Source organism: Mustela putorius, unplaced genomic scaffold (assembly GCF_011764305.1).
Source record: "Mustela putorius furo isolate JIRA1106 unplaced genomic scaffold, ASM1176430v1.1 tig00000275_pilon_pilon_pilon, whole genome shotgun sequence".
Classification (NCBI taxonomy): domain Eukaryota; kingdom Metazoa; phylum Chordata; class Mammalia; order Carnivora; family Mustelidae; genus Mustela; species Mustela putorius.
In genome coordinates, this window is record NW_025421341.1 from 31,574,151 (window position 1) to 31,592,031 (window position 17,881).

General features: G+C 44.2%; 1 protein-coding gene across 1 annotated transcript in view; it reads right to left on the bottom strand.

Moving 5' to 3' along the window:
* Positions 1-17,881, bottom strand: part of PID1 (phosphotyrosine interaction domain containing 1) — a 225,836-nt gene that overhangs the window by 207,535 nt on the left and 420 nt on the right. The window lies entirely within an intron of this gene.

The following is a 17,881-nucleotide window of genomic DNA, read 5'->3' on the forward strand; positions in this document are numbered from 1 at the left end:
CTGAAGCAGACTTCTTCTCCTATTTATAATGTGAAGTTTAAAAAAACATGCTAACACTTGTGAAATTGTTATGCTACATAAAAATTCCCCTGAGTCTGAGATGCCCATAAGAAATGCAAGAGACGAAAAATAATTTGCTCTATCACGCATTTTCTTATTTACCAGCAGGCATTAATAGCTTCAAATCAAAGTTAAATTTCCTATTTAGAGGGGCCAATGATTGAAATAAAAAAGATAAACAGCGTCAGTTTCTTAACATAACGAAAGCAGGCATCTGCTAAGCTCCAAGAAAGACTTTTTAAAGTGCATTTTACAAGCAATCAACAGTCTATCAATTTCTTCCAGGACTTGGATCAAAATGAATCCATTTGTCTTCTTCATCTACAACCCAAGAAATGAGTTCTGATGACCATCTAAGGCACAGATTATGCACTCTGAGCCAAAAGCCAAATCAAAAAGAGAAGTGAGAAGAAAGAATTTTTTTAACAATCCCCCAAAACAATGACTTTGATGTCAAACTTGTTTTTGTCCAATTTAGCTGTGACTTCCAGTCCACCAAAGAGCCTGGTGCCACTGAAAAGGAAGACGGGAGAAAGGAGAGGTGGCCATCACCCCCTGGGAGAGCTACTAAAAAATGTCTGAAACATACAGCAGTGAGCAAGAGAGCTCAGAGAAATGCAGGAGTGGAAAGAGCTTCACTCCCATTAGTTGCGAGGAAAGCAGGAGGAGAAAAGCAAGAAAAGGAGGTAGTCCACACAAAATGGAGAAAACACAGATATGGCCCCAAATCACAGAGCAAGACTACCTTATGAGTAGAGATCCCTGCAAATTAGGTTTTATTTCCAAAAGACTCCCTCCAAGTTTTTGCTGAATGCTTGCCCTGCTCCAAGGGACCCTGCCAGCACACGTCCCCTCCTGTTCAGAGCGCGCACAGCCTCTGTCCAACAAGGGCATTAAATTACGTTATGAAGAAAAACGCCAGTTCTCTGGGCCAAGGAGTAAAAAGATCAGCATTGAGTCTGTGCTATTTACCATTAACACAACAGAGAGAAGGAAACACCAATTAGTACGTTTTTTTAGACTCCTTATTCTTCCTTCTCTAGACCACCTTACTTCCAGAAAACCACCAAGCTGTATCATTCAAACAGTCTGTCAACATCCTAAAACAGATATTGGCTGTATTCTATACGTGAACATTTCGGTATAATTTCAATTTCCCCAAGAGGATTCCCACAGGGGGAATACTAATTTGAATTTTCTTTGGTTGTACAACGCTCTCCCAAATTTGCACTTTTGCAAAGCCATTCATTTTCTACAAAGCATCAAGCCCTTAGAGAAAAGACAAGGGGGTGGGGTGGGGAAGGGGGGACAGGGGGGGCGCCCGAGCTAACTGATGCCAGATGAACTTTCCTGGATTCAGAGAGCTTTGTTTTGAAGATTTCCGCCTGGTATTAAATCAAAGTGGCAAAGCAGGTCTTGAAGACTAGTGAACTACATTCTCTACCCAGAAGGTCAGGACTGCCAGAGTTGGATGTATTTAACTTTCTGGGCTGAAGAGCCCACACTGTCCTAGAGTGAACTTAAGGAGCCATTCACATTTTCAACCAACAGCTACAGATGTTTCTCGAGCACTGAGACTCAGAGAGTCTGAGGCTGGAACTCTTTGGCTATTTTGGCCAAAACAGCCATTTGCACTGCCCACCACCATTTCTACCCCAGATTCAGAGACCAGAGGGATTCATCTGATAATGTGGACCAAAATTACTTGATTTGTTTTGGACGTCGTGAAAGCATCATTACTTAAAATCATAGGCCGCCTTTTCAATACAGAGATTTGGCAGAAAGGTGAGAGTGATATCCAAGTTATAAAAAAAACCTTAAGATTTATAGCAGATGCCGAGTTATAGCCTTATAAAAGTACAAGTACAAAAGTCATCCTCCAGCAGTGGGCCAGAACATGGAAGCTGTGGGCTAGGACTATAAGATAAGGGGGATTCTTCTTGTTCAATGGCACTTACTCAAGTAAGTCTAGGTGCGAGAAAAATTCTAGGCAGAGAAAGGTCTGTACCTTTTCTCCACTTCCCAGTGGAGCAAGCACCCTTTTGATGAGGAAAGGGTACCCATAAGGAAGGAGAGGTGTGTGTGCATGACCTTCTGGTTGGGATCTCGGAGACCCTTCAAGCATGGCAGTCTCGCTTTTCTCCACATGCCAGCTCTGCTCCACACAGAACACTGGCGGACACAGAATTTGAAGGCTGGCCATCAGTGGGTTCAAGGAAAATTCTTCCTGTGTATCAGTCTGAGTCTGCAATCAGAGTTGGCAGGAGTTGCAAGCAGTAAACACCAACTCCAGCTCACTGGAGAAGAAACAAATTCATTATCAGAGTGATACCAGATTGAAAGGCGATACAGAAGGACCAAGCTCAGGAAGGATAGGGATCAAGAAGCTGCTGGGGTCTACACAGCAGGACTACAGATCTCGGTGGGCAGAATAATTGGTTTGGGCGATTTCCAGCCTTTTTGCCACCCTGCTCGGGATCCCAGTTTTGGGAGAAAGTGTCTGATTAACGTAGATACCAGGAGCACACATGGATGCCACAGCTAGAGGAGGGCACACTGACAGCCCCCCTCCTTGAAATAAATGGAGTCCCCCACACACAGGAGAGGGACCAAAAGTGAGATCAGGGTGCTGTGACCAGAAGATGGGAAATGAAGTTGGGCACAAAAAACCCACAGATGTCCACTTGTACTGCTACATAAACAGTCTTAGCATTCCTACTTAATTGTTTATTTTTTTCAACTTCCACAGACATCTTTGTCAAAAACTACAATTAATATTATCACTCAAGAGTTTGTGCTATGACATGCCATATAAAGAACCACATGGTAATTTCTAGGATTTTCAATTTAGGAAAATATTTGGGGCTCCAGTTGGCTTGATGGAGATTCTACTATTAGATAATGAGAGCTAAGTAATTCATCAAGTTTCCCTTCTTCCTTAGGCCACTGGGAAGCTCAGAGCTGGAGGTTTCAGGTTCAGTTATAGTCTTATCCTAGGTTTTTAGGTACAACCAAATCCTTCATTATATGACCAGTATTTGACCATGAGACTAAGCTAGTCTCATTTTAATGTGTCAGTGGTATTTCTTTTACTGAAAAATACTTCAAAAGCATTTGAATTTCTTTACGAACCAAAAACCAATCTTTACAGAACTATATAAGGATCTAATACATAACTGTATATTCTGAGCTTTCAGATTGACCAAAAGCTTTACGTTCGGCAGCGAGCATTCTCTCTTTCCTTTTCTGCTACGGCTGAGTCAACTCTGTGCAGCAGAAACTGTTTCAGATGAATTTTTGGTTTTGAAAGTGCTGTAGGCAGGCACCCAGGTGGCTCAGTCAGTTAGGTGTGTGACTCTTGATTTCATCTCCAGTCATGATCCCAGAGTCCTGAGATCAACCCCTGCAATGAGCCTCAGTGTGGAGTCAGCTTAAGATTCTCTCTCTCCCTCTCCCTGTGCTCTTCCACTATTCATACTCTCTTACTATCACTCTCTCTCTAAAAAACAAATAAGTAAAAATAAAAGGTGCTGTAGGAAAACAGGTTTAGATTAACTTAGATTAGTTAAGAAGGAAAGATAAATAATAACCCAACTCTGAGTCTGATTATAGTGTCAATAATTTGCAGAGTAGTTATCAATACAGTCATAAACTTTTATTGGAAGGGGGTCCAACGGAGGAGCAATAGGTCTCCGACCTAACTAGATGGTCTAACTCAGAGGCACCAGGACGTACGCAATGTTCGCACCTTCAGGAACCAAACATAGGTTGAGAGTGAGAGGTCTAATTCATTGGTTTATAGCTTAAGCTACTTTCTGTTTAACTCCATGTACTTGTAGTGCTGAAAATAATCAGATCCCATAATTCTGCAGGAATGGGCAGAGCTAAGGAGACCAGCAGCATATCTGGGAAGGTACGTACGGTAAGCTTCAGATCTTCTCCCAAGAGGATCAGAAAACATCTACAGAATGCTTTTATTGGTTTTGGGGGGTTATTTTCTTTCTTATTTTTTTGTTTTGTTTGGTTTGGTTTGGTTTAGTTTGGTTTGTTTCATGTGTGTTTTTTTGTTGGAAACAGATTCTTAAATATGAAGGTGTTGTCACCATTGAAGATGTCTTTCAGTTTAGGTTTCCTGAAATAACATTTGAGCATTTCCTCATTGGCTGAAAATCTATGAGGAAAATGCCCAAAGCCATTAAATTAAAAACTACTCTCCATCCTCTGAATCTTCCCCCCTTTTGGAGACAATCTGTGCGAATGTTTGGCAGTCAAAATGCCCCCAAATGAGCCAATATTATAACAATGAGAAATTTCTACTTGCCTGGCATGGGCTATGCAGGAAACAGTAGTGTGGATTCAGTGAAAAGTCAGAGGAGCCTCCCACTTCTGCCTGGAAACCCTCCCCTGCTCAAGATTAGCACACGGCAAGTGCACCACAAGGCCGCTTATGGTTCCCATGCTTCTACGTGCCCTGCAGAGAAGGAGTGATGACAAGGCTTTGCTCCAATCACACAGACTCCGGCCCACAGCTCCCTAGAAAGAGGGGAGAAGAGCTGGCCCCAGCACCTGAAGGTGGGCTCCCAGAGCTGTGCCTACAGAGGAAAGAATAATGCTAAGCCAATAAACACAGTCACACAATTTTCTATTGCCTTGGCTTTGAAAGTCAGAAGACCAAGAATCCCGTCCCGATTCCAAGGACACCATGAACTTTGGATTTAGTTTTCCCACCAGCCAAAGGAAGGAGCTCAACTGGACCAGGAGTCTCCACCCAAGGGCCCCAGACCCATCAGCTTCTGGGACTTAGTGACACCTGCTCTGTAAGGCCTGGGACAAGCGGGAAGCCACTTCCGGTCCACATGGAACAGTGTCGGCCGAGGGTCACTGGGTCAGAACCCATGGTGGCTTGACGCTCCCATTTTCTAAGAGAACCAGAAAGTCCAGATTTCCTTATAAACTCCTCTAATTTTTCAATCCTGGAAACTAATTTGTCAAGTTTTTATAGACACTGGAGGTGCCAAAGGAAATATTTGTGTAAGCTAGAGCCAAGCCTCAGGCCCAGTTTGTCAACTTAAAGAAGTTCAAGTTCTGAAGCCCTCTGGACTGCAGGACTGTTCTTCACAAAGGGCTGGCTTCTCCTCTCCCTCACGTGGAAATTCACGGGGCACTGGCATCTCAAAGGTTGCAAGAATTCCTGCAGTAAACCAGACTCACTTCGTTTCACCCACTGCGTCCCAGTCCTACTTAAAGACAGAACCCTCAGTAGCAAGACTCATATGAGTAGCTTGCTCTGTGGAACACAGTTTGAGAAACGTCAAAATTCTATTATCCATCTAGCCCTAAGATGCTGCGCAGCTATTCCTAATTCATCCTTTGGAACTGGAAGGAATGAGGTTTACTGACTTGCTGTAACTGCCAGTTGCCATGCTAAGTTCTTTGTAGTCTCTACCTCAATGAGTAGTCAAGAGCTAAATGTTATTACCCCCATTTTAAAGTCGAAAAAAATGCAGATCAGAGACCCTGAAGTAACTTCTAATGAGTGAGGCAGCCAAGATTTATATCCATGAACCTGATTAAAAACCCCACAGTCTCTCCCCTCTTCAACAGCCAATATGGGTCAAAGGGAGCCAGATTCGTAGCCTAAAGAAATATCCTCTATTTACTTCCACATTCTCTATTTCCACTTCCGCCAAGCTGCCCATCCTTTGGCTTTGGAACTCCTTTTTTTTTCCCTCTCAAAGTTTTCTAGCTCTTCATCTGAAAAAACCTTATTTTTCCAAAACATCCAGAAAATCCACCAAAGCATTCAGCACCGCTGAGCATGGGTGAACCTCTCACCCCTTTGCTCAAAAGAATAATGTTTCCATAGGCCTACAGCTACACGGAACGTGTGACCGCTACCTTTTGGGGAGCACCATACGTTCCGTACCAGGGTTGGTCTAGGTGCCTACGTGACTTCCTCCACCTTCCACTTCTTCCTCTGTTTTATGTACACATTCCTCACCCCCCACGCCCATCTCCCCAATGTCTCCTCTCCCTGGCTTTTCTGCCTACCTGCTGTATTATCCTGCCCATCTCACGTATTTCATTTCTTTCCTTCACTCCCAAAGTGAAACAGTGAGGAACAGGAGTCTAACATTTTACCTACCATTTTTAGGGGTGACCATAAAGCTTGTTTTGCCAGGGGACTCTGGTTTATGCCTGCTATTCCAGTGAATTACTAATAGTGTCCCCATCACCTCAGCAGGACCTCAGCTGGACAATATACCACATGGTCCCCTTAGATACTTAGTGAACAAAGTCTTACATTCTTTGCCCTTCAAAAGAGATTGAGTCAAGTGCCTCCTTGAGGAGAAAAAAAAATGTTTTTAAAACTAGATTAACGTTATTTTGGTGACTGCTTCTCGACAGCATTCTGCTAAGGTTCAATGGCCGTTGGTAAAGTCGCTTTGTGCTACCTAAAGTTTTGAGTTGCTATACTCATGGGAAAAAGAACTATTTCATAATTAATCCAGACCCTACACCTCTGCTAGGCACGTCACATTCACAAACTGGAATCCAGACCCATTCGTGGCTTTTCATGGTATATACTCTGTTTTCCACTGCAGGAGGTGAATATCAAGAAGATGGTCCAGCCAGCCATGGGGTCACAACCCTGGAAAGTCACCCACTCAACAGCATAATCTCCGGAGTCCACTGGCCACTAGGGTTGACCTAGGCCTCAGAGGACTAAGCCATCTGGACAGGTTGGAAAGAAGTCAGAAACAAGCCACCAGGAGCAAGAACAGGGAAGGGGGAAAAATGACAGAAGGAACAACGAGGCACCAACTGGAACCGTCTACCCTTTGGGTGGGATTTCTTCTTTTGCTCAACTACTAGTTTCCCTTAGGACCTTCAAGCAAATTGCCGTTGATGAAACATGTCATTTCAAGGACTAAATAAAGGAATGCTTTAAAAGGAGTGAATGGAACTCTAAGAAAAAAAAATAGATAGTTATTTATATGCTAGGTTAGGATTTTAATTTCCAGTTAAAAGAACATGAAAGCTACTAAGAATTCACAGAAGTGAGGGTAGGAACCATGTTAATCCCCCAACACCTAACGCAGTGCCTGACATACAATGACTCCTTCACATCTCCTTTTTTAAACAGTTATCTAGAAATATATCCAAAACGTAATATACTACGTAATTTCCAAGTTTTGACATCTAGATAAGCCCATCAAACCATCACTATAATCAAGATGTTGAGCCTATCCATCACTCCCAAACACGTACTCAAGCCCTTTTCAAATTTTTTCCTCCCATCCGATCCTCAGATCCACTAATCTGCCTTCCATCACCAGTAAGAGCCCCAGTTCATCCACATCCTTGCTGGTGTGTGGTGTGGTTGAAGTCTCTTTAATTTGAGCTATTCTGGAGTTAGGTAGTGATATCTCACTGTGGTTATAATTTGCATTTTCTCCCTGATTCATGATGTTTAACATCCTTGTGCTTATTTCCTGTCCATACAACTTTTTTGTTCAAATTGTTTATTGTTTGTTTGTTTGTTTTCCAATTGGGTTGTTCAGCTTCTTATTATGAGAGTCCTCTCGATATCCCGGATACAAGTCCTTTCTTACAGATATAGGATTTGCAAGTGTTTTCTCCCAGTCTGTGTCTTACCTATTCATTCTCTTGTCAAAATAGCTTAAAGAGCAGGTTTTCATTTTGATAAAATCCCATTTAGTCACATTTTCCTTTTATTGATCACATTTTTGTGATCCTTCTAAGAAATCTGGGCCTGATCCAGAGTAACTTTGGGGTGTGATGGCCCTGGTCACTGTCTTGATGTTAGGAATGTTTATACGAATGTACAAAAAGCTACGAAGATTTTCTACTATCTTTGTCTGGAAGTTCCACGGTTTTAAGGTTTTGCATTTAGGCCTGTGATGAATTGTGAGTGAGTTTTTATATGCCAGATATATGAAGGAAGGATTACAGTTTGGAGTTGGTTATCTTGCATGGGGATATCCCATTATTCCAGCATCATTTGCTGAAAAGACTATCCTTTCTCCAGCAAACTGTGTTCTTTGCACCTTTGCCAGAATTGCACACACTTCTGATCAGAAAGAATTCTCACAGAAGGCCTTCTTTAACAGCTGCTAAAACATAAAAGATGCATACTCCTAGATGTAGCAATCCCAGTGCTACCACTCCCATCTAAAGAAATAGAAACACAAGTACGTAAGGACATGCCCGGGGAGTTATAACAGTATTACCTACAGGCAGGAGAACAACAATAGAACACAGACTTGCCCCAGATACGCTCTGATAGAGGAACTCCTGAATAAATTGTGGTCCCACTCTATCGCAAATTCTATAGAGGGACTAAAAGGAATAAGTTGGAGCTAAGTTAGAGTAGTCCCCCCCTTAATGAGGAATATGTTCCAACCCCCAGTGGATGTCTGAAACCATTAGCAAACTCTATGCATGTTCTGTTTTTACCTATACATACATACCTGTGATAAACTTTAATTTAGTTAGACACAATAAGAGATTAACAGTAACTGATAATAAAATACAAAAGTTATAATAATATACCGTCACAAAAGTTCAGTGAATGTGGTCTCTCTCTGTCTCTCAAAATATCATATTATACTCATCTTTCTGCTTGTAATAAGGTGAAGGATGTAGGTGTTGTCATGTAAATGATCTGTCAGAAGAAGGGTCATATGTTTTTGGATTGTAGTTGACCGCAAGTAATTGAAACCATGGAAAGCAGAATCATGGAAAGGGGATCACTGTAATGACCAGAAGAGATACCTAAGAAGCACTTTGTAAAGTGAAAAAACAAATGCATAGCAATACATATATAATATGATTTTATTATCGAAATATATGAGAAAGATCTAAATGTGTATCTCTGTATCTGTATATGTTTGCACAGACCTGGACAAAACTGTGGAAAAATCACGATCATGAGTTTCCTATATGAGTTTCCTTCACAAGTAGAATTGGGAACTGAGAAAGGGACAAGCTTCTGAACATACTTCCCAGCTGATGGATTTGTTACCTTGTCACCCTAAGCAGCTATTATTTCATCATTTCTCAGTCAAATCAAGTATAAAATAGTAGTCATGACACAAAGCAGATATGCCATTCCATTTCACATCCTTACTACCATTTGGGGTGGGGAGTTCCCATTGGTTTTGTTTTTGTTTTTGTTTTTTTGCGTGGTTGGTTCAAGTAGGGAGAAATATACTGGTGCATGGAAAATACTCAAAAGAAAATTTTAAAGTAAGTGTTATAGACTGAACTATGTCTCTCCCAAAATTCATATGCTAAAATCCTAAACCCCAATACCTCAGAATGTACCTTACTTAGAAACAGGCTCATCGCAGATGTCATTAGCTAAGGTGGGATAGGACGAGAGGAGGTTGGGCCCCTGATCCAAGATGGCGGAGGTTGGACCCCTGATCCAAGATGGCGGAGGTTGGACCCCTGATCCAAGATGGCGGGTATCCCTCTAAAAAGACTCACCCAGGGAGAGCTCCGTCTGCAGACTGGCAATGCTGCCACAAGCCAAGGGACAGCTAAGATTTCCAGAAAACGACCAGGAGCGAGGAGGAAGGCATGGAACAGATTCTCCCTCACGGCCTCCAAAGAAACCAACCCTGCCTCTTGGCTTGATTTCAGACCTGCGGCCTCCAGATCTGTGAGACAACAAGTTTCTGTTGCCGAGGACGCCCAGCCTGTGGTGCTCTGTGATGGCAGTGCTAGGAAGCGAAGGCCGGAAGCTACAGAGATTTTAGGCCCGACAAAAACCAGCCTCCCAACAGCACCAGGGCCCCTGGTTCCAGGGGAATATCCACAGGACACTCAGAAAGGAAATGGTGGGCTCTACAATTCCCCATGGAGGGGGGCCTGTACCCCAGGACATCCCACACACCTGGGAAAAAGCCAGGGGTTCCTGACAGAAAGGCATGAAAGCATGCGGTGGGAAGATAGGGCGATGCCATCTGTGGGTTTATCCTCAGACCCACAACTACGAAGAAGAAGCTGTGAGGAAAGGATCCTTCACAAAGGGATCGTAATGGAGCTGTTCTCACAGAAGAATGACAATCAAGGAGCCACTTGCTCCTGGCAGATCTGCTCTCCCAGCCCTCCCCATCCCCACAGGCCATATTCACTCCTTCCAGAGGAAGACAATGAAAGGTGAGATGGCCTTTTAAAAGGACACAGGCGGGCGCCTGGGTGGCTCAGTGGGTTAAGCCGCTGCCTTCGGCTCAGGTCATGATCTCAGGGTCCTGGGATCGAGTCCCGCATCGGGCTCTCTGCTCGGCAGGGAGCCTGCTTCTCTCTCTCTCTCTCTCTGCCTGCCTCTCCATCTACTTGTGATTTCTCTCTGTCAAATAAATAAATAAAACCTTTTAAAAAAAAAAATAAAAAATAAATAAAAAATAAAAGGACACAGGCTCTTCCCTAGAAGAGGTGGAAGACCCCAGGGCTCCTTGCTCCCCCCACACCTCCCCCCCAACCGGCTGTTGGAGCCACCAAAGCTGCTGTGGGGAGAAGAGCAGTCGGCCCAGGAAAGCAAGTGTGACGACTCCTCATGACATTCACTTTTTGTCTCCAAAGTGAGTTCCGCAATAGAAAGAGGTTCTTCATTAAGATAATTTATACCGTTACCAAGTAAAAAACAAAAACAAACCAAAATATCCAACCAGATGCAAATAATCAACCAGACCATCATCTGGGGCTGCCATGAATAGAATCTCAAGTCAACCCACCTTCATCCCTGTTGGGGAGAGGCAGTCACTGGCGGGTCTGCTACCCAGAGACCCTGCCCAGACTCTGACAAGCGGGACTGTTTTGAGGATAAAACCCCAGCCTTCCCTCAGTCTCCGCCTGCCTGGAAAAGTATGGCTGAGATCCGCCTTAAAGCAAACTATCTTTCACATCCCATAATTTTAATGACCAAAGTTAACTACCTCTTGAAGCACATTTACTATATTTTCCAGAGGCACTCCCTTTAGCAACACAAAACCCGTTTGCCGCCCTTCCTAGGACGTTGACCAGAAGCAGATGAGGGAGAAAGAAGCAGTAATTTAGTTGTTTTATAATGTCTGTTTTCATTTTCTCTGAATCTACTGTAAATAAATTCACACATTCAGTACAAAAAGAGCACACTATAGAGACATGTTCATTTTGTCCCAGTTTATGAAACTCAGGCATACCTAGGCTTCCAGAAACACAGAGAACGTGATCAAAAGCAATATGGTTTCATTAGCACATTAGTTTTCTGTGGCTGCTGTGACAAATTACCACACACGGGGCGGCTTAAAAGAATAGAAATGTATTCTCTCAGAGTTCTGGAGGCTGGAAGTCCCAAATCAAGATGCGGGCAGGGCCACGCTCCCCGCAAAGGCTCAAGGAAGACCCCTCACTTGATTCTTTCTTCTGGCTTCTGGTGGCTGCCAGCAACCCCTGGCATTCCTTGGCTTGTGGAGAAGCCTAACTTCATTCTCTGACTCTGTCTTCACAAGGCTTTCCTTCCTGTGCCTCCTCTGTGCCTTCAAATCGCTCCTTAGAAGGACACCCATAGGGGCACCTGTGGGTGGCTCAGTGGGTTAAGCCTCTGACTTCGGCTCAGGTCATGATCTCAGGGTCCTGGGATCGAGCCCCACATTGGGCTCTCTGCTCAGCAGGGAGCCTGCCTCCCCCTCTCTCTCTCTGCCTGCCTCTCTGCCTACTTGTGATCTCTGTCAAATAAATAAAATCTTTAAAAAAAAAATAAAAATAAAAAAAAGAAGGGCACCCGTCACAGGATTTAGAACTCCCCTAGTCCAGAGTGACTCAACTCGATGACCTCCGCACAGACCCTATTTTCAAACAAGGCAAACGTTCCCAGGTAGCAGGGTTAGGACTTCAGCATATATCTGGGGAGTAAGGGAACATGTTGACCCAACTCAACCCAAACAATGAGTAAGACATGGAGACCAGGGTTTGAGTCTGAACCTGGGTCCCTCAGTAACTGTGTCAGTGAGGAAGTTAGGAAGGCCAAGGGGGCAAGTAAGGAAAGACCTGACGAGCTTCAACAAGCAGAAGGAGGTAGTGTTCTCGCTGCTGGAATCTCCCTTATCAAGGCAAGACCTCAGTGGCAGCCACTGACGGAAAAGGAAGAAGCTCCTGGCAATCAGGCATGGGAGAGAAGACCTCAGCAAGATGAGGACCCCAAGGGACACCAGCATGAGGGGAACGAGCTCCCTGAGGCTTTGGAAGCATTGAAATAGGCCAAAGGCACAAAGCCAGTCTGTGTCTGGTTCCTGACGCTGTCCTTTTCCAGTTCGTGGCCTGAGGGCTTGGACCTGGGTAATATGGGGATGCTGTATCACTGGTTGGCAGCTAAACTGGGATCAAAACTGCTTTTTAAGTTAACATAAGATGATAGTAACTAATTCCGCTAGACTCCAAGGAGGTCTTTAGACAACGACCTCAACTATGTCTTCATGCTGTACTTACACAAAGTCTCCGTTGAGATTTGGGCCCAGTGGGAGGGGCGGGGCGGAGGGGGGGGGAGAGGTTTGCTGACTGAAACACACTGCAGTGTTAAGAGCATTTCTGTACTACTTTTGTTTGCTGACCACTAAGGACTCCCGGCACTGTTGCTACTCGCTATTTGTGGCATCGAACAGCCCCGTGGAACAGAGCCTGATTCCCCAGTCTGTCCCGGATGGACTCTTCCAGGACCCAGTAGACTGGATTAATATAAACAGTAAGGATGGGAATCCGTGCAAAGGAAGGTGGGAGGGCAGAGCCAATCTGGAACATCAAACAAAATGCAAATGTTGCCTAATATCCCAAGATAACCCAGTACAGTCAACATTAAACAGCCCAATTAGGCAATGGATAACCAGGGGGCAGAGTTGTTTCCAAGGCTGGCATTTTGCAAGTCTCTTGGTGGAGATTTCACTGACAAACTGAGAGAAAGATTCAATGATGTAAGATAGCATTCTGCTTCTGAAAGACTTCAAAGTCGTGATCACTCCGAGTGTTTTATAAACGATAAAGTCCAAGGCTTTGTACTTACTCATCCAAGAGGAATGAAAAGAATGGTAAAAGCTAGAATCGATTTGGTGAGAAACCTTTGCCTCACTAAGAGTACTTACCACTAATTTCCAAGCAATTGCTCCTGAACTCCCCAACCTCCTTCCTCCCTTCCCCCCAATTTTGGTTCAAATGTGAAAGGACTGCAGACAAGATCAGGCTTGATTACCACCCTTCAAGGTCTCCCGGTTCGATAAATGTCACGTGCTCCAGATGAAGAGACTTCACCGTCAATGGCAACGGAGAATTTCAGCTAAAGTACGACACAGCAGCTTACTTCCCCCAGAGGTGCGAGCCACCCAAAGAGGGTAGCCCTCGTCGGCACAGGCAACCATCCGCTTTCACAAGAAAGACGACAGGCGCCTCTCTGAGCCCCTGGGACCACCCCTGCTATAATTCTAGTTCTTAGGAACCAGAGCGCCAGCATGTGTACAGCATCGTCTTCTCCTTTTGCACTACAGACAAGGGGCTAAGAAGTAAGCTCTGAAGACAGACCACCTGGTTCTGATTCCAGCTCCGCTCATTTCTAGCTCTCCAACCCTGACCAAATCATTTAATGTCTTTGGCTTTCAGGCTTTTTGTTTTGTTTTGTTTTGTTTTCACTATGAAATGGTGATAAAAGTGGCCATGAAAGATAAATGAACAAGATAATTCAAATAAAACCCCTTAGCACAGTGCCACACACACACACAGCCAGTGCTCCGTAAAAATGGGCTGCTGTCATTACCTTCCTTAATCTGTGTTCCTTTTGCCAATTTGGTCAGCCTGGAAAAGTGTCCTACTTGCCAAAGTCTTCCCTCTGCCTGGCGGGCCTGGTCTAATGGTCTCCAGCTGACATTCTAAAGGGTTCTTCCATCACTTCTCAGGGGTAAATTGCAAGGGGCATAATCATAGGAAAATAAGTCAAAAACGATCCCCAAGCCACGTCAGGGTGAAATCTACCAGCTAAGCATGGCAGAGAAAGGGCAAGGTGATCCTGGCAGATGAAGTACTCTCACCTAAAATCTCCCAAGTTTTCTCTCCAGTCAAACTTCAGCTTTGTTGACTTGAACCTTTTTGCCAGCCCAGAGCTTCACCAGAAACCAAAGAAAGCAGGATCTGGTTTTCTGGTCTGGGTTCAGGTCATGAGCTCAGGCCCTGCAATGGGCTCTGTACTCAGTAGAGTCTGCTAGAGATTCTCTCCCTCTGCCTCTCCTGCTCATTCTCTCACTCTCTCCCACCCTCTCCCTCAAATAAATAATAAATATTAAAAAAAAAAAAACTCATAAGAAAACAGTTACACATTGACTCCACAATTACAATTTTCTAGAACTCGCTTCTCATCCACCTTCCTACTATCACGTTCCACGCCATCCTTGTAAGAACTACACCGTAGGCAAGGATCTGTGGGCCTCCTTTGTCTCAGATTCAGCCTCCATTCATTTTTCGTTTGCTCTCCTCCTTTCCTGGCCTGCAGAAAAATGCATCTGGGAGCTCACTGAAGACATGCTCTGGGGAGATACACGTTGCTATAGCTAACGTCTCCTCACTCCTGTATGGATGAGTCTGCCATTTCTAATGGATTCTCCTCTGCCCGAGAATTAAGACAATTAGGAAACCCATGCAATTTTTAAAATACCCAGGCCAGAAATAATCTCATCCCTATGTTAAAAAACAAAAACAACAACAACAACAAAAAATACAGTGCATAGCCCTTTTCTACTGAAAAGTCCCTTTTAGTTTTCTGAGAAGAGCCTGTTTCAAATCTGCTTCTTGAAAAATTTATAACTCTCCTGAGTCCCTCCAAGAAAAAAGAAAAAAAAAGTCTACTGTGTAGTACAGAAGGTGAAAAGGGAAGAACTCATATTTATTCATTTTTAAAAGTTGGGGTGGTAATTTAAATCTTCACATCCCTTTTGATCCTATTATATTTTTAATGGCAGGAGCTCCCAAACAGGGCTCGAGTGGGACGCAACAGAAGTTTTAACATTCAGGGGAGCAGATGAACTTGCCACAGGGTGTGTGACTGAATGAGAAATGATCCAGCTCAGCCCTGCTCGGGGGCAACAGGTCCCTTCGCCCGTGCTGGATTTGGGTCAAGCAGCTATATCTCAAATCGGGAAACATCAGCATCATTTTGTTTGGCAAACAAGTGAGTATTGATAGCGATACTCAAACCCGATCAAAGATGTCATTTCCTGAGCAAAAAAGGCTGGTTGCCAACCCCAAATTAGCTAGAGAGTGACTGTCTGACCTGAGCAAGTTTCTGCCACGCTCCCAGGGCCACAGAACCTTTGAAGGGGCATCATCTAGCAGGAACTCATGAAATCGATTAAGAAAAGATGTCACTCTTTTCTTCCCTCGCCTCTTTTGTTTCCAGGTATTTGTACAATAAATTGGCTCCTGAGTCCGTAGTCCTATTAGGAAGCTCTGGGAATGCTTCCTTGAAGGATTTGCTGCACTCCAGCTCATCTAAATTGAAGTCTTACATTAAAAATTAATGAAGAAAAAAATTAATGAGGTTGTAGGAGAAGGTTAGGATTTGTGTGGGAAGGGTGGGGCTGTAACTTCATTCATGAGGGAAGTTATCATTTATTTCCCCTTTGAACACAATTTTCATCACCATCTCCTGGGCCACAAAATCAGGGCAAGATAAAGCATCCCACGGACCAAGGATTGGGAAACCAACGTTCCTATATGGTGATGCCCTGAGGGCAAAAAGGGGAAGAAAAAAATCCCAGACAGCAAACAGAGACTGTGACAAACATAACCACAAGGAATGTAAATAAAATATTATTACACACAGCTCACTCACCACCTCACCCTCAACAACTCCCTCCCCCAGAAACAAGAAGTAAAAGCATACAAATTGTGTGTTTTGAAAGAAGAGTCAAGCTGCTCTTTGGAAAGAAGCCGTGACTATGAAGATTTTTTTTCATTTGGCTCCCTTCTATAATTGCAAGGCTTGAGCCGAACCTTTAAAAGAGAACTGGCTTGTGGACTAATTTAAATGGGGGGGGGGGGCGGTAGGGAGCATGAAATTGAGCCTTGTGTTGGGAGGAACCTTCCAACAGGGATTTGATCTTGTCAGTGATAAGACATGTTTACTTGAGCTTTCAAAAGCCCAAAGCCCGGCTCTTTCAACATGACACTTCAAAATGAAAGAAAGGCATTGCAAGCGCAAACTGTAATAAACCAGACTCGTGGGCAACGCACATGTGTACATTTCACAGGAGAGCCAGGAGGACATTTCTAGTAAAGGAACGATTGCCATGCGGAACGCAAGCCAAAGCTCTCGCCTGCCAAGGGTCACGTGCTCTGCAGCACACAGGAGTCCTTAAATGAAACAGGCCGGGAGAAATAACTTCAAGAGACAAAATCCACAAACTTTGCAGAGGCACAGAGCCCCAGGCCAGAAAAGCCACCTCCAGGAACTCTGGTCTCATCTCTCTAAGGACTTCTGTGAGCTACCCTCCTCATTTGATGCGGGAACCCTCCACCCTGCTCAGTCACCCCTTCCTTTAGAATAGAAGCCATGCCCTGAGCAGAAGGAGGGATTCAAATGCACAACTGGTAACTGGTGTCACTACCAAAATACATTAACTTACCTTTGGCCAGTCATTCAGAGCTTGATGTGATGTTCTCTTACTAGGACCAGGAGGTCAGAGGTTGGTCACCCACCACCTTGTCCCCAAGGCTAGAAGTCCCTATTCTTGTTAGACTAGTCTGTTTGAGACCCTGGGGGGACTGGCCTGGTCTCTCAGGTTCTGTTAATATGAACCCACTCCCTCCAAATCCACAGGCCCAGGGAGGCTAGAAATGGGATTGGGGAGGGGGGTGTCTGTTTCTGCCAAATGCAATGCCCTCTGCAGGTAAATCCTCAGGATGAGAACTCCCAGGCAAAGGTTCACCTCTCCCAACATCTAAGGGACAGTCAGCATTCTCCATTGGGAGCTTTCCATTTTCACTGAGAAACCTCCCAAGCCAGCCAGGGCTCCTGGGCCTCCACTGTTCTAAGTCTTCAGACCCACTCAGCTTCCAATGGTACTATATTTTACCACTTAAACATTTCTTCAAAGTTTACTATGAAACAATGTGGTTCTGAGCCTGCCAAAAGTTTCACTGCAGGATTCAGGGGATTTTATCCAGCAGAGTAGCTGCCCTCTCTCTTGAGAATGTTTGGGAGCAAAAGACAGTCATCAAACCTTGCAGTCTGGGCAATTCCAGGGTCCCAAGCATCACTGAAGGAGCTCCTTCCCATAAACATCCCTCTTTCTCATTTTGACCCCCTTCCCCACACCCCAGCTTCAGAATCCAAATTAAAGGCAGTCTGTCATTTCAGTAGACAGCACTGAAAAACTTTTGATGGCATGACCCAGAGCCTAAGTATTATTCCTGGCTGAACTTAACTTTTGATTTTCAAAATATGTAGGGGAGCTGAAGTTCAAGGAATATGAAAGGAGAGCATCAACAAATAGGAAAAAAAAAGTAAAGTAAAGTAAAAGGCATATCATGACCAAGCCAAAGCAAGTTTGATATTTTCAAATCATACTGGCAAATGGATGCTTTCACAAATCATTTCCTCTGTCTTTCCTGGAGACAAAAAAAAAAAAGAAGAAGAAGAAGAAGAAAAAAAAAAAAATCTGGATGCGAAAACCCTAACCCCAGACCAGTAAATCGTGTCAGTGGAATGCGATCAAGAATTGCTGGTCAGGAAGTGCAACCTTACATCTAGCAACACGCACACAAACACCCCACG